Here is a 23,346-nt window from a genome sequence, read left to right as displayed (position 1 = left end):
ATTTATAAAGTCTCAAGGATGCACGAACCAATGCATCTAATGTACGTGTACTTGTTAATCAGGGACATATAAAATGGTTGCGGTACACAGCGTTCTCTGATTTATGCATAAGCTTTAGTTTTTCGGACGTGTAGCTGGCCCAGTACTGTATCGGATTTGTTTGTCACCGGAAACGCTTCACCGGAAGTGACAAGAAACGAGACTTGCAGTCCCTATTGTTACGTTGACTGTTAACAAACTAATCTCAGAAGTTCCACTGACTGTTGGAATATCCTTCAAACATTAGTTTCCGGTTTGCTACTTTTGGTCCTTTATGATGATACAACTGTAAACGGACCTAGTATCAGCATTTGATAAATAAATAGAGTAGTTTATCATAGGATTAGTAATTGTGCACGTGGATATGACGGTAGTTAGATACAAAGTATCCTCTGGGCACAAACAGCGCAGGTGTTGTTTTTTTGTTTAATACATGAATGTTTGGTTTATATGTATTTCTACGACAACACCTTAGAATGTGTCATGCAGTAATACCAGATAGTAGTTTGATGCAAATTTATATCTTAAAATCTACAAAATTTGATGTTCAATTTTAGAAATAAATAAATGATTTATACACTTTTCCAACGAAAGTTGTATGTTGCGAGGTTTTTATTCCATAAAAACCTAAATCTGTATGATAAGAAAGTTTGAGAAAATATTGAAGGAAATTCTTTATCAATATAGTCTACTCGAACGCTTTTTATATAAAGTCTCGCAAAATATTCTTCCCTCGGTTTGTCTCTGTCGGACAAAACAATCTTCTATCAAACCGAAGGGAATTATCACATCCGATTAAAAGTACTCACAATAGACCTACATGATAAAGTATGAAGTTGTTCTGAGGGGGAAACACGAGTTGGCTTGCAATTGAAATGTCACGATTTTCTTTTTAATTAAGCGTTTACACCCACCAATCTTTAGTTTAAGTTCATCTAAGAAAATTCAAATTTAAACAAAACGACTCAGTACATTTGTCCAACGGTCATAGAACGGCGGGAGATACTCGTATACTTTTTTTGTAAGTCAACCTTTATAAGATTTTAGATTTCACATAGTATTTGCAACATTTAACAACACACACAACATTTAACAGGAATAATGAAGGGTTTTAACTATTTTATAAGTAACAATGGTATTTCCGTCGGATAATCCAATCCATATGATTTGTCATTCATGTGTGACAGGCCCAGGGACTCGTATTAATTAATGAGATGTAATGTGAATAAATGTCACTACGTTCTACGCACAACGTGAAACATGTGAATTTCTTGGAATCCCATTTCTTGTAATAAAATGTTCATCTTGTAGAATCTAAGGTCCAGACATCCTTTTTTCACCAAAACATGTTAACAATTGATCACTATGTGAACGGAACTAAATCAAACAATTGCCTTGGTTCAGGAGTCATTTACAAAAGGGATGCGGCACGTGATTTCTGACCCTCAAAATGAGGGGTCCGTCAAGTTCTCCCGATTACTGTTAACTCGTGGATGACACATCCATTCATCTTCATTCTTCCTCTCTTATTTTATCACTCAATCACGGGGATAAATGGAGGCGAGTTTCAGGGCTCGTATAGATTATTGTTAATCTAGATCTCTCTCGGGAATTAAACATTAATGTCATATTTTCTGCTTGAAACCAAAAATAAATCGACTAATCTGATGAAAAGCATTTCAAATCTTGAAAGGGTTGGAATAAAAAGCATGGTTTAATCGGAAAAACAAAAACATAGAAAAGACTTAATGGAAAATACTAAAACTGTTCATTGTAGATTTGTTCAGTCCAATCATGATGCTAGGAGTTATTTTTAAGATCGACCTTTCTTTTTGAGACACTATCACCGGATACTACAAGTTGTATCTCCCTAATATGATGGATTACATGTATGAATACTGTCTAGTTCAAGAATATTTTATGAATGAATAGTTTGGTTTTGTGTAAAATTATAACACGCCTTGGAGATACACACTTTCGTTATATTTTCCACTAATTTCTATTTTTAAAGAAAAAAAAAACCCATTACTCATCGCATTGAAATACTCATCCTTTTTGCGAAATAGATTTCCCACGCATCATTTAGTTTGGATAACTGGACAACACTGAATTCATTCCATTAAAACAGAATGAATCAAGTGCAATGAGATTATCAGAATTAACTAACTTACATGATATTAGTCTATGTTTAGGTCACCTGAATCCTCCAGGTGACATTTGTCCGTCGTCGCCCGTTCTCATATGAATGAAAAGTGAAGATAACGAAGAGTGATAAATCTCGTAAATCGTACCAAAATTCAGAGCAGGGTAAACACGAACCCCTGGGAACACAAGAGGTGGGACCAGGTGCCCAGGATGACTAAGCATCCCCTGTTGAACGGTCACACCTGATGTGAACATCTTGATCAGGTAAACGGAGTAACCCACAGTCAAAATCATTATATCCAATGAACGGCCTAACACGGATTGTGTCAAACAGCAATCAACGTTATTATATGTTGTATATGCAAATTAAATCATTATAATGGTCATAGAATTGCGAAATGCGGGATTTCTATTAGACTGTTGAAACCCCTGCAATATCAAGTTATTTGTTTGTAGGATGTCTCGGTTTTAAAACTGATCATTGAATCAGTACAAAGACGCTATATACAAAAATAACACAATCAACATGAAAGTACATGATAATTTTTCATCAAATTTCGTATGGAACAGTTTTGAAGTAAGGGGAAGTAAAAACGTGAATTTAATGGTCATTGCACCCCTGAGGGGTGGGGTGAAAACCCTTTAAAATAATGTGATCTTTAAAAGTGTTCTTTACTCGGGAACAACTAGCAGACAACTGTATTTATAGTTATAATGAACAGGGCTGCCTCTGCCAAAACTATGAACTCCGGGGTGTGTGTGTGTGGGGGGGGGGGGGGGGGGGGGGGGGCAAATTCTGTTGTTAGGGTAGAGGTAAAATCCTATAAGAATGCAATCTTTAATGGTTTTCTTGATTCAGGTACAACTTGATTTGTCAGAATGACACGAATGCCCCCGCTGACAATCAAGTTTAAAATATCTAAAACTCCAAGGATGTGAACATAACATTGAATGCAAATGAAACGATAAGCTTAAGGCAATAACTAGCGAAAATAGGTCAATCGACATGAAATTTGAACTATGTATGAAAGTCATCAATATAAAAAACATACTAAAATCTGCTCATTATCGTCGAATACAGCAAAATAAAAACAAATCAGCTCATTGTCTACCAGCACAGATTTTTTTTTATCCTGAATTGAGCAGTAAATTAGACATTTCAAAGATTCAGTGAAAATAGGTCAATGGACATTAAAATCGGATACGATACCAACAATAAATCATTATCTACAGACATAACACAACAATAGAAAAATGAATAAAGGGGGAACTGTCCAGAATTTGACAAATACCTCTCCCCCCGGGAGTATTGTCCAATAATGATGAATATATCAGGTACACAACTTTGTCTGGACAAAATCATGTCCAAGCCTTTACTACAATTGTCAAATTCTTGTATGGTCTAGGGCGGGACCCAAATAGATTTATAGTGAAAATACATTTTATATTTAAAAGGAATTCTCCATTTCTTCTGCATAAAAAGCATGTGGTTGTCTACCAATTTTTATAAAAGCCCCAAGCCCAGTGTTTTGGGCATTAGGGCGGGGCTCAAATATGTGTCTATAGAGAATGCGTTCTTTCCATACTGATTTTAACTACGGATTCTGTTTACCCGTTTCACGATGGGTGTGACCTGTCAACAAGGGATGCTTACTCATCATAGTCACCCGATCCCACCTCTGGTATGTCCAGGGGTCCATGTTTGCCCTACTCATAATTTTGTATTCTGCGGAGGATTTATGAAGTTGATCACTGTGCGTTGTCTTCACTTTATTTTCATTCTTTACTTCTGTTTATAGTGAATAAATACTTTACGCATGCTCATGAGGAGCATGCCGCCTTGTAACAAAATAAGAAATTCCCGTACCCCAGTGCCAACGGTTCACACACTAGGAAGGAGCTAAATAGGTAAAAGTACATTTTATCTATTAATATCTTCTCTAATTTGGTACATTGTGACAAAATACTATTGATGTTCCGACATTAAAACATTGCCAAGGAGACTTTGCTTTGCTATTGCTTGAGGCAGGCAAAACCTAACACCATCTGAATTGAAACTTGTCATTCATTATGTAAATGTACAGATGTATATACAAAATATATAGGGGGTCAGGAGAATAGTGAATATTGGACATATCAATTTGGCATCGTATTATGCAAGCTGACCCCCCATTCCCGGAAGATACAAAATATTGATAATAGGAATCAAAACATGTAAATTGTCATAAAATTAGCTGCCTGTCCTATAAGAAGAACGAGAATTGTGGCATTCATGACCCTTGGGCTAGTTACTGCGTTCTCAGAGAACGAGCAAAAATTAAAAAAAAACATGTCAAGAAGCATTTTTTTTGTTGCTTGGAATACTATACCTTTAACAAACTGCACGCTGGTCAGAGGGTACCTAGCTCTCTGTTCATGTGTATATGAAATGCACTAACAGATAATTGTGTTATTGCGCTATCTTGACGCGTGTTACAGCTATGTTTGGATCTATTATCATTTAACGTGGAAAATGTGTTTGCAAGAGAAAATGGAGGAATTAACCGTGTAATAAGAGTGCCCAATATCCTTTAGGAATAACAGCTCTAAATGTTGCAATTTATGATGTAACATTTTTCGATGCTTAACTCTAACGATTTCTGAGCCGCGCAGGTAAAACTTTGACGAAAGTAAACTTAACGAACAGTGATCAAATTTATAAACCCTATACAAAATCAAGAATAGGAAAAACACGGGCCCCAGGACACACCAAAGGCGGGAACAGGTACCCAGGAGGGGCAACATCACTTGTTGACCAGTCACACCCGCCGTGAGCCCGATATCTTGATCAGGTGAACGGAATAATCCGCAGTAAAATCAGAATGTAATTTTATAAAGAGACTTAGACCAGAAGTAAGTTAAGTTTTATGGTTCCGGGGCCAGAGCTGTTTAGAGTCTTGGAGGAAGGGACCTAACCCTGCAATGATAATGTTACAAGTCTTAAAGTTTATTTAATTCTAGGAGTTTGCTCCACTCTAAGTTAACTATCAGATAACATCTGTATCTCGTCATATGAGGTATACATCCATTATTCGAGGGTTTGCCATTGGGGTTCCATTGAGTTAATAAGTTAGATACATTGTAAGGGCGAATCTAGAGGGGGATTACGGGAGTTGCAACCCCCACCTTCGCTGAATGTGTATTTCTTTTATAAAAGGTAATTTTTGCCATTTGGGGGCTTTACCTCCTCCCTCCCCCTTTGTTGGGTGGAAAAGATACAAACTTGGGTCCCACCCCCTCCATTAAAAATTTTGAGAATAAATTTTGAAAAATTTCTTAGGAATGATTTTGATTAGCAAAATATCTTCTATCGTAATTGAGAAATCCATATATGGAGCTAAGCCCTTGCAAATCAAATATCAAAATTCCATTCATTTTGCTAAAATTCTCAATTATACAGATACCACATGCATGTTTGTTTCCTCAAATGAAATACATGGCATCTGGGTATGAAAGTGAGGTGCATGGAGGTCTTAATTTATAATTCTAAATGCATAAAACCTCTATCTACAAATATTCATTCTTTCAAAAAAGCCCCTACCAATTCCATTCAAACTTCGACACTCTACCTGAGTAATGGCCTATTGATACATGTCATTGGAAGGACTTCCGGAGATTTTAACGTCAATGAATTCATCAGACCTTCCTTCAAATCAATTATTATAGTCCCATTTGAACTGAAAACTGATAGCTTCAAGGAAGTCCACGTGTGTAATTTAAACTAAAATTTCAGGGTGAGTTTCTGTAATATTACTAGATACAACCTATGTTGCAAGTTTTTTTTTTATTGATTTAACTATTGTATCTCAATTTTACAAAAGTCAATCCAAATTTTTAATCCGTTATCTATAGTATATCAACGTTTTAATAGATGAAAGTATTTGCTGCAATAAACTATCATATGTTTTAATACATATGTTGAAATATCAGCTCCATCTAAGATAAATTTTCAAAAATATCACCTACAGTTTTCTTAAGTCAAATTATCATCAACAACAAAAATAAAAAAAATTATCCAAATAAAATAAAATAAATAAATAAATAAAATAAAATAAAATAAAAATAAATAAATAAAAAAAATCAAAGTGTTTATTATAGTTCACTAAAGTATCAAACTTTATTCTATAGTAAGTCATAATAACAGTTTTATTGTTAGTGTTTACTAGTATAGCGGAAGAAGACTTAAGCGAGGGAGCTTAGATAGATCTGTACCTTCTTCAGTGACAATGGAGGAAATTCAACAGACGTCTACACTTTTAATGATAGGAATGACGTAGATCCTTATTCCCCTGTGAAATGAGATCATTTACATTTATCGCTTGCTAATATCGACCATTGGTGCGAAAAAATGTGCAGGAGTTACATAGGTCTCAAAACTCTCCGGAAAAGTTAATTAGGGGCAATAGTTAATTAACAGAACGCAAAAAATGTAATGGATAGAAAACACGCTTGCCCGATGATTTTAAGATACATTAGAAATCCATTATACTGTGATGATTGACCAAACTAAAATCCATTCTTTGAGTATAAAAGTATATGTCTCTTGAGTTAAAGGTCACAATAGCAAACTAAACTAATTTTTAGAATTTGATGACGATTTCTGCGGTTGGAAGACTTGGAGCTTTAGAATTTGATAATATTTCTGCGGTTTGATGCCTTGAACTTTCAGAATTTGATGACGATTTCTGCAGAATTTGATGACGATTTCTGCCGTTTGAAGCTTTGAACTTCAGAGAAAAGGCCGTGTGTGGTTTTTCCAATGCTAGTAGGGCCCCTACTAATGCTAAACAGCACCATGAACTTAAAATTCATTAACTAGACTTACACTCGCCGCATGCCAAATCAATTAGTGTAAGACTTGGTATGAAATATTATATCTGAAAGTTTTCTAATTGAGACTTAAATCTACAAAAATGAAGTCTGTTGAAGAATTAAGCTCGTAATGAGAAACGAGGTAAGATTACGAAATAAATTCTTAAAGTTAACGGTGATTCCTTAGGATGTCAGTTGCTTTGTATACGAAATAGGTTTCTTAAGGTATTCTTATTGTAGGAGAAGCCAAGGTTTACGATAAGACTATTGCGCTAATGGCTCTCTTTGCCCAGGACACATGCGCTCAAGGACTGGCGTTTAGGTTACAGGTATAGATCGACTGATCCGATAATGTGTTTTCCGACGATCTGAAAATTATATACTTATCTTCTGTCTGAGGTTTCAGTGGACTGCCAGGCATTGTTCGAAATGATTCCACGTTTGTGTGGATATTACTCATAGCAAGGTAGGTAAATATAAACTGTTTTAATTTGTTTTTGAAACTTATCTGAAGAAGAATTCTTTCATCGTTGAAATCCTGTTGGCGTACATTTTACTGTATGATATTATTACAGTATATGGCCACACGTTAATTACGCAAAAACGATAAAAATGCTCGAAAGGATGGAAAACAACAAACGCGTTAATTCCGCTAAAAATAGTCTACTTTGCATATTTCCTGCCTCCTTTCCGACAAGTCAAGATGAAAATGTTTATTATTAATGCTTTTTTGAAGATTACAACGTGCTGTAGTTGATGTAGTTCATAACTGTTGACTTAAAAATATAATTTTAGAATATTTATGTTACAGAATAAATCTATGAATATAAGCACCCGTACTCTTAAGATGGTATTTCGAAAAAGCGTAGTTTTATGTATTTATAGTCTATTTAGATGCCTTAAATTAGCAGGCATTGTGATGATCAAAAGTACCATTTCATAAGTGGACGTCTGAAATGCTACAAAGTGAAACTAACATTGGGCATCCCCCACACATTCAACTCATTATTGGGTATTGTTGCGTCTCTTTAATCTCTGTGAGAATGGTCTATAATATTACCTGTAATTCCGTAATTGACAATCACGACTATACAGCTAAATATTTAATGTATTTCATGGGAAAACGTTTCCTCTTTCTTCTTTCAAACTTTTCTTTAACACTTCACAAATTATTATTAAGCTCAGTTACTGTACAGGGCCCAGTTTTTCGAATGGTGGTTAACTTTAACACGGTGTTATCTTGGTGTTAACTTCTGTGTAACCATGTTATTAACTGTTTTTTCGAAAGCGAGTTTCCATTAACGTTATGTTACCTTTAATCCACTTCCGGTACCTGTTTTAAGTCTTAACACAGTGATTAATAAAGATGGCTGCCGACTTCATTTTCTATCCGCCTCAGACCCCAAAAAAAATCATGGAAATTTCAAGGGTTCACACATTTTCAGTAAATTACAAATATATGTATTTCAAATTGACCTCCACTTATATGCGATGCAAATATTTAACTCAAAATTGTTTATTACATGTAAAACTATAGCTTTAAATGAAATCCGACATATCTTACATGTAATTAGGATAACGCCCAGTTTTTATGGGAGGGTACAGTATGTAATATAACTTTATAGGAACTTGTTTTCGTGATGCAGCTTCTGTTATATACTGCTATTTTCCAAAGTTGAATCCGATATTTACCAGTACTCGGAACAAAAGAGATATCGAAAATATTATTTCCTGACGTCAGTATTGCCGATGATAGTACATAATACACCTATCAAACACTAATATGAATTACCTCCCACTGCGGGGTCAACCAAGGGTCAATCGATGAAAAGCAAAGTTTTCCCCAGCCAAATGCAAGAGATTACAACTGTGAATTTCACCTAATCTTTAAGTTTTCATACAAGTTTATGGATTGCTCTACCCCGGGATATGGTAGTTGATAGCAGTTGATGAAAAAATAATGAATGCCAAAGCTATAAATCAGAAAATTACAAAATAAATATTTTTTTCTACCGCAAGATGGCGGAAAAAGGACGTAACTTTTAAAACTTATGCGTACGGATATTTCTGGAAAGGCTTCCTCAAGACAACCTTGTCCTTCGTGGGGTGATTGCTTTACTACTATATAGTATATGGACCAATACTTATACAGACACCCGGGTATAATAAGTTCAGGCATGGAGTCTATACGAGAGAATGCTCCACCTCAAGAGTAGATTGATGAACACAAAACAATAATATCAATGGCATGCACGGTTCCATTTCTACAATTTTGATGCCCTCTTGACAATATTTTTAAAAGAACCATTTGCTTGACAGACATCGAACTTGTTATACTGGTTTCCCCGAAAGAGTAGATGACCCCTGTTGATTTTTAGGTCACAAGGTCAAGAGTCAATCTACTTTGGACGTAGGAAAATGTTTTCTGCTCAATATATTGAGAACGCCTTGCCTGTCAGGTCTACATCAAACTTGGTACACTGGCTGCTCCTACATGCAAGATGTAGATGTTTTCTATTGATTTTGAGGTCACAACGCCAAAGTTCAAGGATCAAACTGGAATATGATAAGGCACTGCCTGCTCAATATCTTTCGAACTCGTAGCTTTTCACATATCAGACTTGCATGGTACATTGATTTTACCTAAAACGTAGACGACTTCCATAGATTTTGAGTTCACAAAGTCAAGGGTCAAACTACTTTAGACAGAGGAAGATATTATCCACTCAATATCTTTTGACCCCTTTGGTCTTGACATACATCAAATTTGGCACACTATAAGGAGTAATGACTTCTACTGATTTTTAGGTAACATGGCCAAAGGTCAAACTACTCTGGTCATGAAAAAATTTGTCTTCTCGATATCTTGTGAACCTTTTGCATGATAGTCATCAAACCTGATACACTGGTATTCTCGAAAGAGTAGATGACCCCATTGGCAATGGTATTTTGATACCATTTCATTCTCTCAAGATCATAAATTAATTCACTCTGGGTATAAATAATACAGTTTAGCATTTTTTAGAACCAAAGAGATCAAACTTACAAATATGTAGTGTTATGGTAGATAATCCATATTCTCCCCTATAATTACAGGCTTCCTAACTTTTCAATATTGCTCTACGGGGGCATACATGTATTCTAAAACATTTCTTGTTTTTTCCAAAGCATGATTTATTCCCAGTTAAGATTAAAGGAATGCATGTGTAATTGTGTAATCGTGTGATTGACATGTCATTGCTAATGTGGGTGTTATTTCTATTTATACACACAGTTCATTGCACTTTTGACAAAAAGGGCCACAGTGTCACCACTGCACACAACTTTAGATTGATCTACGTGGGATTACAACCTTCGTTTCATGGTTCACACTTCGGCGAGAGTTCTGAATCCGCGCCTGTGTTAGGATAAAACTTTACGTGACGCACACGTGTTGTTGTAAAAATCAAACCGTACTACATGTATATTCAACACGGAACTGCAATGATTTGTAATAATCAATTGAACAGTTCACAAAAAAGAAGAAAAAAAAAACGAGAAAAAAAAAACCAAGAAAGCAATAATTGTTCAAAGAGACCCAGTACATTCTCTTTGTAGTATAATTTTTTAATTCTAAATTAGTCAAACACTTACAACCACTCCAAAATAAATCTTGCGATCGTTTTGAATTAAGTATTAATTCATAAGAAGATATCCGAGCTGCTTGTTTTAGATTGGCTATAAACACACACAATCAGTGAACGTGAGCATCATCAGCTGATGGCGCTGTGAACAGATTGTAGCTGGCGGTTTGGGTGACGGCTGACGTATAGGTCTGGGTCGTTAACGAAGTTTCGCCGAGTGTGTAACCACCCACAGCAGTCTGGATTAACACATACATGTGGTATATAGACTTTGTAGTTTACGTACACTTACTGTGGAATGTAAGTACAAGTAATTTGCTGCAATGGATGACGTTTTAAGAGTATATTTTTACATAGTCTGATGATTACTACCTTTGGAATAAATTTTTCAGCTTCGTGTGACGTTCATGTATTGTTATTTGTTAATGATATTCTTTGAACGTGCAACAGTTAGTCAATTTTACGAACTTTTGTGTCGGTGTATTGATTTCAAATAATACATATAGGTATAAGGTTCTTTACTACAAACTTTACTCGTATAATAACAAACAACAGGTGCTCCCGCGATATATCGGCGTCTGTTCAATGAAAAGGACTGAATCCATACATATACTTGTCTTCTGTTGTCCATTTCTTTGAATTTTCTGCTTTACCTTTCTCTGCAATGCAAAATGTAAAATTATGTATTTCAAAACTTAGACGGCAATTCAAGTCTACATTTATGTGTAAAGAGTCTGTGTTGGTACTGCATACACTGATAATTTCCATGAATTTACTTAGCTAATGCGAGAGAATATTCGATCCATATTGGTTTATTTCTGTGAAGTATTAGAGTCAAATTTTCTCGGGAACTACGTTTCTAGTTTAAAAAGTACTTTTACAACTACAAAATCAAGTAATATGATTACAAAACAGTCACTGAAGTGAAGTTTTTTACTTTTTACTGCTGTTTTGTGATTTGCTGAATGGAAACAATGTCGTTATTACTGGATGCCCACTCCTCCTAGGCACCTGATCCCACCTCTGGTGTGTCCAGGGGTCTGTGTTTGCCCTGCTCTTAATTTTGTAATCTTTATGGGATTTATGAGATTGATCACTGTTTATCTTCAATTTTCATAAAAAGCGGTAGCGAATTTCACATAATATAACCCCTGAACACTGGTGTTTATGATGAGGTACTAAATGAAGCAAATTGAGCAGTGGGAATTAAGTTCCATAACCTAATCGTTAGGCGCTATTTGCTTTTCTCGTTTCATAACCTTGCTGACTATCGCAAATGTCTCGTATTTACGTAACAAATTGTTCCAGATATTTATGAACAATAATGGCATCAACACCCAAAGATCCCTCGGTTTTACGAAAGTGTAACTGATTCATGTGAAGATAAAAGAAGATATTTTAAAAATCAGGCCCATATAACATCTCAGAGATAACAGAGGACAAAAGCTAGTCAATGAACTCTGCGTCGTTCTTCCGTGTTGTCCTGGATTTCGTTGAGTGTCTCTGGTTGTCGTAAACAAGGAACGTTGTTCGATAGTCGTACATGCGATAGTAAAGACTAGAATATGTACAATGACTTTCCAATATGGTAACGATCCTTCATCATTGATTGGTGAAGAGCTAGATTTGCGAGAAGTTAAACAGTTTATTTATTGGTAGAGCACGAGATAAATAGTAACGGTTTCTTATTGGGTATTATCTTATCGTAGTCTATAGAAGCTATTTCCACTCTGCATTATATGCAAAGCAGCCCCAACACCCATCGCAATAAAATATTCCACAAATAATTTGTACATACTACGTGTAGGTGTGTCAAGGTTGTTTTTATTTTCGACAGCAAAACAATGTCAGCATGTTATGTGTCATCGTTATTCGGACTGTAAAAAGTTACTCGTTCTAAATTTAGTAACTGGTATTGAATATAAAAAGCTGAATGTTAACCTTTCAACCAAAATATCATTATATTTCTTATAATTCATTGCATTGTAATAACTGCCAAAGTTTCAATCTTTAATTTGGCATTGTGCTATTAAGATATGAGTTTATCAAATCATACATAGTTCTTTAAAAATCCTAAAAAATTCTCCATACGTTTAGCATAGTCGTAATTCCGCAAACAAATTAACAAAATCATGAAAGGTAAGGATGGGAGTTTTCTATATATATAACTTCTTTAGGAATCAAATTATCGTACAGGATATTTGAGAAACGATTAAAAAGTGTATTCGTCAACTTCATTGTTCAATACAAACATTAAACAAAATCAAAATGATAAAGAGAAATACCAGCACGCAAACGTACACCCTCACATTCCGTAAAACCGATTCATCACTGGTCAATAAATCAATTTATCGATAAATTGGGTTTACAGTTTAATGTTAGAGTGTGAAGTTTTAACTGATTGTAATTTTAATACTGTGCAAACGAAATGGGACATAAACCGGGCGCATGATTCCCTTATCAACTTTTGAAGTAGTGTTGAATAAACACTGTTTCGTAGGTGATTACTTTAAGGTTAGACCCCTTAAGCTCGGGGTGGAGGATGGACGGCGAAGGGGAACCGTTAGGGTTACAATCCATACACAAAGTTGTAGACTAATACGGCATTCAAAGCAAAAATGTACAGAATGAGGCCGAAGTATTTACCTATACATTGAACCATATTTTTGAGTCATTCTGTAATTTCCGTCGACGATTCCCCGTCTTGTTCACAGATAATTTGTAACGATGTGGTAATGGCCGAATATACCTATTTATTGTGTTATTCATTGTAGGCTGTTGTGATAAGGTAGCTCATGGTTTAACCCAAGAAATGTCCATTGACTACCGTGTACGGAGGTACTGTGACGTCACGTATTCCGATATATCAAATCTTTGGAGAGTGCTAATCAGCATCGGCGATTAAGACGAGATCTTTAATGTTTGACGAAGATGTAAAAAGGTAAGACTCTAATTTTTTTTTTTTTTTTTTTTTTTTTAGAATTATAACCTTACTCTGGTAGAGTTGGATGTTGATAATTGAATAACCTGTCTATTAAATATGTATGCACGCCGTATAAAATACGAGGTGTACAGTGCATCTCCGATATACCGTCGTCTCTCGTACCTGTACCGCAGATAGTTATATCCATATGGCAGTCGATATATGACAAGAGGTTATTATAACAGCCGTTAGATAATTATTTGACTGTGGACAGATAGTTATATGAACATCAGCCTGATTGATAATCAATTGGCAGTCGTCAGATAGGTATATGGTGTCGACAGAAAGTTATTTGGTAGTCGACATATAGTTAAATGGATGCTGGCATAGAGTTTGTTGGCAGACGGTGCTGGCATATAGTTTGTTGGCAGACGGTAGACAGTTTTATGACAGTCAACAGATAATTACCTATGTACATGTATATGACAGTCGACAAATAGCTATAGGGCAGTCGACAGATTGTTTTAGGGCAGTCGACAAATAGCTATAGGGTAGTCAACAGATTGTTACATGTATAGGGCAGTCGACAAATAGCTATAGGGCAGTCGACAAATAGCTATAGGACAGTCGACAAATAGTTATAGGGCAGTCGACAGATTGTTATAGGGCAGTCAACAAATAGCTATAGGACAGTCGACAAATAGCTATAGGACAGTCGACAAATAGCTATTGGACAGTCGACAGATTGTTATATGACTGCTGTTAGATAAACTGGTTCTCGAACACCAAATAAAATACCAGTATTTTTCTAACTTGGCACCAACAGAATATGCCAGTCGATTGACAGTTAAAATGGCTGCCGGCAGAGAGTTATTTGGCAGTTGACAGATAGGTATATGGCAGTGACTGTCGACAGTATACAGTTATTTAATGTGTGATCAATCAAGGGACCAGACTATTTTCCCAAGGTGCTGGGAACAGCTCAATGTGTTCTATTGCCCAAGGGTAACATATTGAGTTGTTCCTAGCACCGAGGGGGAAATGTTCTAGTTTTGATTTAACTGTTTTATAACCTAATGTATATGTACATGAGTAGTGCTTTGATTTTGTGAAAGGAGAGTTTTAGTAATCTAATTAATCATATAATATATTACGTGTTTAAATCTTTTGTTTCAAAGTTAGATATTGTGGATGTCAGCTAAGCATGTGCGCGAGCTCTAAATATTTAGGGCAGAAGAAATTCGAGTTACATAAACGTCAACAGAACGTTTACCGTCGAAAAAATCTCCCACGTCCTAATTACATTCGTCCTTTTTTATCTCTCAAAGTAAAATCTCGTTGACCTGAGATTATGAACGTCCGTTGATTGTCTCAATTTTATCCCAGACTATGTGACGAAATGTGGAACCGATCGGGCGGGGCACTCTCTTTGTTTGACGTTATCATATGAAATAAGAGGAGGTTGGATCTAACTTAACAGTGGCGTAGCTTCCATTGAGGCAACCGAGGCAGCTGCCTCGGTAAAAAAAAAAACCCACCTTTTACGTTGTTAAAATGTCGATAGCTTCTGGGGGGCGCAGCCCCCCAGACCCCCTGCCTCGGTAATATTCGAACCCAAGCTACGCCTATGAAATACATAATGTAGATAGATTGTTTTGTGGAACAGAAAACTCAAACATCGGGGGGGGGGGGGGGGGGGGGGGGGGGGATCTGGTCACGTTTAGTTACCAGTTTCAAGTAATTGGCATGCCCGGTGGTGCAAAACATGGTGACATACCCCACCTTACATTGGTTCAGGCCGGGTTAGCTTAGCATGCACGATCATGCCACTTAGTACATGCCAGTGAAATTCATTATTACAGATACGTCTATGAAAACATTTAACTGTAAACTTGACATCAAATGATCATTTTGATTAATTCTGGGGATTGAGAATGGATCTCATTGTATCCTTACAACAACAACAACAACAACAAAAGGGGTAAACTTATATCTTCATTGATTTAGTACATGCAAATGCTGAAATATTTAAACATTGTATGAAAGATTAGGATTCTGTAAAATATTGTTTCGTTCTGAGTGAGAAATTAGATCTTATTAAGTAAAATTTTAGCGATTAGCGATTAGAAAGAGGCGGAGGGAGCGAAGCGACCAAATTCCTTCTTCATCAAATTTTTCTTTATATGATCTAAACTTAGAACACAACCAACTTTTTCAATGGCCGATTCATAATTCTGTGCCAATCAAGTGTTATTTTTCCCTGAACTTGATAGAAAATAAAGGATCTCAAACCTCAAACCGTCAGATTATCCCCCCGCATAAATTTTCTGTTGAACAAAGTATTCGTGAGGAAGAACTTGTCGTATTCGAGTCCAATTGTTTTCTTGACATTTGTAACAGCTGTTGAAGCAGTGACAATGAGCAGAAAGTTGATGGTGCCTACCCAGTTTGTGCTAATTACAATGATAAAGCTCTTTCTAAATGAAAATGTAACATACGGAAAGAAAATGCCTAAAAGCAAAAAAGACAAATGATTGTATTGGAATGTTTACGATATTACGCGATTTACAGTCATATATATGTGATCGTAAAAAAATTTTTTTTTGATTTTCTAAAACAGGCCTGAAAACCCTTTTTTGCTTGGCCTAAAGTTGAATGACCTTTCAATACGAAAATAGATAGTACGAATAATGCTGAAAATTGGATTCGCACAAAGAATATGTTATTTATCAAAATCGTGACTAGATATTTGTAACTAGCGTAATTTGATTTAATAGAATAATCAGATCACAATGATGGTATTTGATATATATATAATTGAGTTTATTACATATAATGTAGGCCTGCAGTAAATCATTGTCGTCTTTCTAAAACCATAAACTCCTGCTATCGATAATAAATTCGAACAAATACCGCGTTTTCGGAATGCAGGTACGTTGCTGGTCCAATAGACAGCTGGTCCAAAATTCAGAAGCTATTGACTAGCGGTCAAATAGATCGCTTTCTAGTTTCTTGAATAGTTCAAACAGATTGATATACAGAAAATAGTCAAATATACTACATATCTAATAAAGCGACAAAATATAATCACATTAGATATGAAATACTTATGTGTCAATAGGAAAATATATAGTTACATGGCAATCGACAAATAGTTATATGGCTGTTGAAAAATGAATGAATTGGCAGATGAAATACTTTTCTAAATGGCACAAACGGTCTTCCGTGGAAATCACTGACCCCCCCCCCCCCCTTCACATGGAAAACTAGAGAAACGTTAACCTTTGACCTTTTTATTTGAAAATCATGATCATTTATTACTCATGATGAAGTTGTTAGTGATGTTAAATGGCAATCAGGTAATGGGTTTTCTGGTGTTTAGTTGGAAAATTCCTGGATTTTAAGCGTTTCAGCTCAAAATCAATAGGAGTTACTTACTAGTCATGACCAAATTAGTCAATGAAATTAACAATCAGGTAAAGTGTTATTTAGCTATCAGTCGGACAGGAGAATGTCGACCGACAAGACAGACAGTTATAAAACGATATATCGTTCAGTTGGATGAGGGTGCGACAGGGACACAAACATACGTAAATCTTTTATAATTATTAGTAACAAATATCAAGGTTATTTAAGTTATGATGACATTGGGTGTGTGGGTTATTGGAAAAAATTATTATATGGTTCTATTGTTCCCTATTATACAAAGTAGACATAATCTAAGTATTTATTCCTGATATTGTCATTTAACGCCCTTTTTCACCAGTGTATGATTGTATGCCAAGTTCAGAAGTCAACTGCCTGTAAGTGTTTTTTATCGAGAAATAAAGATGAAGCAGCATAGGTTCATTACTATCTCCATGCTAACTACACTTTGGTAAATTGAAAATATTAACTCGTACAAATGAAAAATGGGGTTTACAAGTTATTGGTTTTCAGTGTTGTCGCTCAGGTGGCAGGGGACATTTTTTGGTTCTAAAACATGTGGGTAGGGGCTATACATCAAAGTCAGATTATGACAGACTAATGAAAAATCATTTTTCCTTTTTATGTCAATAGTTGTATTTCATATTGGTGTAGTTAATAAATTATGACCCTAAATTACATGTAATCTATACATACTGGTACTGGTGCACAAAAATGCTCTGAGCAGGTGCCCCTTTCTCGCTTTGATTTTCTCTCATTTGGGCCAACCCGCAACACCCACACACCTTCACATTACCAAGCGAGGGGATTTAGACACTATGCAAAATCAAGAACCCTATCTGCCCTTCTTAAACATCTACCTTTCATATGGGGCCATTCACCTTCCCTCTCAGCTACAGACCCTTTGCTGGACCCTGCATGTTTTCACCGGAATTTCTTCAGCAACTGACAACGTGTTAAGTTTCGTATTTGCATCCATCTATATGCTAGGAATCATGGTGACACCTACATGTTGTATATCAACATTTTTATTAAGCACTCATCTACATTTGACTGGTATACTAAAATTATTGTCTACATATTTACACATGTAATATCACTTAAAATATGGGGTATTTCCATTTTTTAAGAAAGTTGACAGGGCCTATAGTGCGAAACTGTCCTCTGCTACATCAGAGCCAGTTTGCTACATCGACCCACAGCTGTTTGTTTTGGTTCTTTTGCTTTATCAACACATTCCCCAATAAACGAGAATCGCTGATCTCGAACCTAAATGTATATGTTCTACAATGAAATATGATTTTATATATACAGTACAACTTCGTTATTAAAAAAGTCTGAGAGTTGAGGTTCATGAACTAAATCTCAACATCATGATGTTGACTGATTGGCATCGCATATTATTAGCACCTATACTAAACCAGGATGTAATACACAGTAATGAAGTGTGTGATACTGTTACACCTATACTAAACCAGGATGTAATGCACAGTAATGAAGTGTGTGATACTGTTACACCTATACTAAACCAGGATGTAATACACAGTAATGAAGTGTGTGATAATGTTACACACATACCACCGCCCCCCACCCCCACACCACCCAACTATCAAATTTAATCAGAAGTAACGTACAATATATACTGTATTTCATCAATGTCAGTACATGTACTTTTAAAAGAAATATCATTTTGATTTTAAAAAGTATATTTGTTTAGGGGCGGATCCAGTTAATTTTCAAGGTGGGGTTGCGATTCAAGTTTGGTACTTTTTCCGTCCAAAAAGAGGGGTTGAAGAGCCCAAAATTGTAACAAATTACAATTATTATTTTTTCAAATGTTCAACCAAGATAAGGGAGGAGATTGCAACCCTCCTAACCTCCTCCACTAACCTCGCCACTGGTTGTTTATTTGAAATGAAGGTATCCTTACACGCTTATTACACTCCTTCCTATAATTCTTGTGTAACATATTATATTTTATAACGAATAATCAAACACTCGAGTCAACCTGCTTCATTTTTCAAGTATTCAGAAAACAGCGTCGTAAATTTTATCTGAAGTTTTCCATGTCAAGTATAATTTTGAAGATTTGAAATAGAGTGCATTCCAGATTTGACGTGTGAGAAAGAGTCTTAAAGCTGCTAATTTGTAACTGTTTTGGCCTTGACAAATCTAACCTAAAGCGCTGAAATGAATTATTATAGTTGATTTTAAAGACTGCTTATATATGCATGTATTTGCTTAGTTTATACAGCATTGACTGTGTTTTACAAAGTTTATTTTATTTTTCGAACACAGAGAATTGCAATCTGTTTTGATCTATGATATGAATATAAATTAGGTTTCCGATAATACCATTTTTATTTATTTTTTCCATGGCAGACAATTGTTTTGCAAACGCCGACGTTTAAATTCGTTTCCTGGTAACATCAGGATACTTGCCACTTATTGGTCTATTCATGGCTTTACAAAGGGAGACGTTCTATTACGATATTCAGATCTCTGAACAATAATCAAATATCTTAACAATAAAGATAATTAAACATCCAGAAAAATTAACTGATTTTCAGATTAATGAATAGGACGTGTGTAGGTTTATCTTGTCTCTGTACTAAATAGAACAATAGCGTAATTCGGAATTGTGAATTTTCCAAAACTTCAAAATTGTTAATTATGGGGATTGATTCCAGAAATCATCACTGGGATTCATGTCGACTTCCGGTCTCGTGTGACGTCTCGCCCCTCGTGATGTTTGCATTATTTGAAAACGTTAGAAATTGAAATTCCCGCTATCTATAGAGGCTGCCATGATGTGGAACTCTTTCGTTTTCAAGACCACAAAAATAAACGACTTTGACGTCACACCGTCTGTTCCGGTTTTGAGATTCTAAGATCATCAAAGATGTGCATGTGGTAGATTTGACTAAAAAATAGGTTGATGCCTTCCTGTCAAGCAGTTAATTACACTAATGCGAAGGGGAGATGTGGAATATTTTTTTTTTTTTGCGAAATTCCTGACCCAACCAAGTAATCTGAAAAGATAAGACTATGTAAACTGTGGATCCATCATTTGCGTAATGACAAGTTGAGGTTCGAGACATTTGTATGAAGAAACGTGTACCGTCTGCCTAGTCTGCGACTCGACTGAACACTTCTTGCGAAAGAACGGGCTCAAATCTATACAGCTCCAAACTTAACTGTTCGTGACTTGTCATGTTTATAGTGCTGCTAATGAAATAAACCGGAACCGACGGTGTGACGTCATAAATTAAACTCCAATGGCCACTCTCTTAGCGGCAGGTAATTTAAAATATATGATAGATTAATATTGATTTAATCATTAGGCAAGGATTTTTGTTGTTAAAGACTGTTATTTACGATATTAGCAAGTAATACTTTATTCATAAAAGCAACAATGTGGTCAGGATTGCCTTTCCCTTTAAATATAATATATACGCCCTCATCTCCAATTCAAGTTTTTCTGGGTTTACATGTAATTTTAGGCATCAAGATTCCGACAATCTATGAAAACCTTTTGGATTGAAGAATGGGACGAAGTAAATCTTGGATGTTCGCAATATGCTAATTAAATGTAAATTAATTCGATACGGTTTGTTTTATACTATACATGGATAGGTTGAATACTAGTTTTTTACAGCTATGTAGAAAACATCCCTGCAAATTATATTAAAGGGTCATTCACGAGCCTACTTACCCTGTACATTAAACAATGTTGATTTCGGAAATTACGGATTTTATATTTAGTCTCACTGTTTAATGCTATTTGAAATAGATAATTACCCTAGTTCATCGATTGATGTGCAAGATCACAAGTTTTGTATTTTAATTATTAAGAACATGATAGTAATAGATGTATTAGGTATATTTAATTATTTAACAAATTCTGACAAAAAATTATGGTTCATTAATCAAATGTCAAACTCCCTTTGGTAATTGATACGAAGGGACTTTTTAATATTGTTATATACGGGCTGGATTGATGAATATTATATGTATATATGTATGTGTGTGACTGTAGGTGGAGGGTTATGTAAGTATATGTGTATGTGTAGAACATGTTGATCTATTAAAAAAAATCAATTCATAGCCAAATTCAACAAAATTCTTATTAACTATTTTCATGTAAACCTCATTACAATATTATTTCATTTTCAAAGAATCCTGTTTACCAATCATACCTTTGTACATGACCTTTGTATTTGGGAAAGGGTCTACAAAGCTTAAGGCTATGCCTGTTGCCCGATCCTAATGGGTTTCTCAATAAAATATGTTTAATTTAATTTTCTTGTGATATTACGCAAGATTTTACTGATACTATGAACTTCTTAATATTTATACCCCCTCCCCCCAAAAAAAGTTTGCCGATATGAAATCCAACTAATGAAAGTTAAAATATTGCAGAATTGGCGAGAGCAAAATAAAACTGGTATACCTACATGAAAGGCGAAGATAACGAACAGTGATCAATCTCATAACTCCCGTAAACAATACAAAACAGATTCCTATATCTTGATCATGTAAACGGAGCTATGCGTAGTCAAAATCAGCGTGCCAAGAACGGTCAAACACGTCAGACAGCATGTATATACATGCATAAGATAGGACAGTCAAAATATTTCAAATAGTATCTTGTATGATCGTCATATGAATGTATCCTATTTATTTGACTGTATCATATTTCCATTGTCAATGACCGTGTAGTGTGTATTATCGAAAGCAAGTTTTTTAAGACTTACCCAGATGGCCGAGCGCGCTGCTCGCACGTACGGAGATTTGGTTCATATATATATATATATATATATATATATATATATATATATATATATGTTGTATTTGAGTGTTTTATGTTAAAAAATGGATCATATTTATGAGGGTCGGGGGATTAGGGGGCGTGTGTCTGCGATGGATCAAGTCTACTAATGTAGTATATGTATATATTTGAAATAGTGAGGTTACGGTTCCATTTCCTTAAAAAAAACTCCAAATCTTTGAAGATTCGTGCTACATGTACCACTTTTAATGTTTCATGTAACAATTTAGCAAAATCTTTTTATAGTCGTGGCAGTTGGTAAAATTGGCAACAGTTCATGTTATGAAGTCGAGTAGAAATCTTTTGTATATTTCTCTCAGCAGCACCGTTATGGATGGGTTCTGGATTAACATGTCTAATGGCTTCTTTCTTTCCGTTTGACAAATGTCCTAATCAAGTGTGATTGAAGTTACAAACCATAATTAGGCGGGCAGACATTGTCTGAAATTCAATAAAAGAACGGTGGAGCTCTTTTCCTTTTCTAGACCATTGATTGGTTAAGACAAATTCGACAAACCTGTATTAATTATTGATGAAATTTACACTTTGTATCACCCTTCTAAGTTTTAAAGGTGTGATGAACGTTTTTAAATTTTGTTTCGAGGGGACATTGCCAGGAATATATATACACTTCTCCGTTAACAGCAGGATTAACTGACAACTGGAGGTTAGGGTGAGTGATGTAACACGAAGTCCATAAAATAAATAAATTAAATACAGCTGGTATTGCTAGACTTTTAAAAAATACGATAATAGTACATTCATTAAAGACCTTGCATTGTTGTTCAATTTATCGAATTTCGCTTTTAACATATATGTCGGAAGTTCAGCAAGATTTGATAAAATTCTAGTAGTCTTTTAAACCCACCTGCTCTTAAGAGAAAAGGAATTTTTAATTATTACATTACAGCGGAGCTTGCTATCTTCTTCATTGTATTTCTAAAACCAAAACTCAGAACCTCAACATTTTCAAATAGATGGGCGATTTTCTTTCTCTTCTTTTTTTCTTCTAAAATTTAATTTTAAGACTTTAAAAAAATTGTCAGGGAAATGAAAATGGTTGAAATTGAACTCACAACATCACCCAACTTTGGATATTTTAGTTAATTAAATCAAGTGATAGGATTGTTAATCAAGTGACATAATGAAAACTATTTCATACTTATACATAAAGGTCGGTGTACTGCAAAAAAAAAAAAAAATGGATTATTATACCAAACTCTTTTTCTTAAGATGTTCCAACCATTATTTTCTATTTAGATATGTAAGAATCAATTTCTAATATAAATGAGAATACTTTCAAGCCCCCACTTTTAGAATTTGAATTGATAGATCTCAACTCTTAATACAAAAGAAAACTTTTTAAATGATGAAAACTTCTTTCTCCCCCTCTCAATTTCAGCGTACAGAATCGAATGGTTGTATAAATCAAATAAATCCACAAATTATATTTACCAGCCCCGCCAAAGAATGCGACAAAATCGTATTTCTAGAGGGCTAATTAAAGA

General features: G+C 35.1%; 1 protein-coding gene and 1 long non-coding RNA gene across 6 annotated transcripts in view; one reads left to right on the top strand and one right to left on the bottom strand.

Annotated features, from left to right (window-relative positions):
- The window catches only part of LOC125657878 (nitric oxide synthase, brain-like), a 73,390-nt gene that overhangs the window by 7,118 nt on the left and 42,926 nt on the right, over nucleotides 1-23,346 (top strand). For 2 of the 5 annotated variants that reach the window (XM_048888812.2, XM_056147382.1), the window contains exon 1: nucleotides 13,175-13,599. The gene's annotated coding sequence lies outside the window, so the exon portion shown is untranslated. Of the gene's footprint in view, nucleotides 1-10,803; nucleotides 10,919-13,174; nucleotides 13,600-22,433; nucleotides 22,512-23,346 lie in introns of those variants that run through there. The other 3 variants (XM_048888777.2, XM_048888751.2, XM_048888785.2) reach the window with 3 other exon arrangements.
- Nucleotides 11,171-23,346, bottom strand: part of LOC125657919 (uncharacterized) — a 31,139-nt gene continuing 18,963 nt past the window's right edge. The window contains exon 3 of the long non-coding RNA XR_007363524.2: nucleotides 11,171-11,317. This is a non-coding gene — a long non-coding RNA (uncharacterized LOC125657919). The remainder of the gene's footprint in view (nucleotides 11,318-23,346) is intronic.

Source organism: Ostrea edulis, chromosome 1 (genome assembly GCF_947568905.1).
Source record: "Ostrea edulis chromosome 1, xbOstEdul1.1, whole genome shotgun sequence".
Taxonomy (NCBI): Eukaryota; Metazoa; Mollusca; class Bivalvia; order Ostreida; family Ostreidae; genus Ostrea; species Ostrea edulis.
Note: the sequence above shows the minus strand (reverse complement) of the source record. Positions and strands in the feature narration are given on the sequence as shown.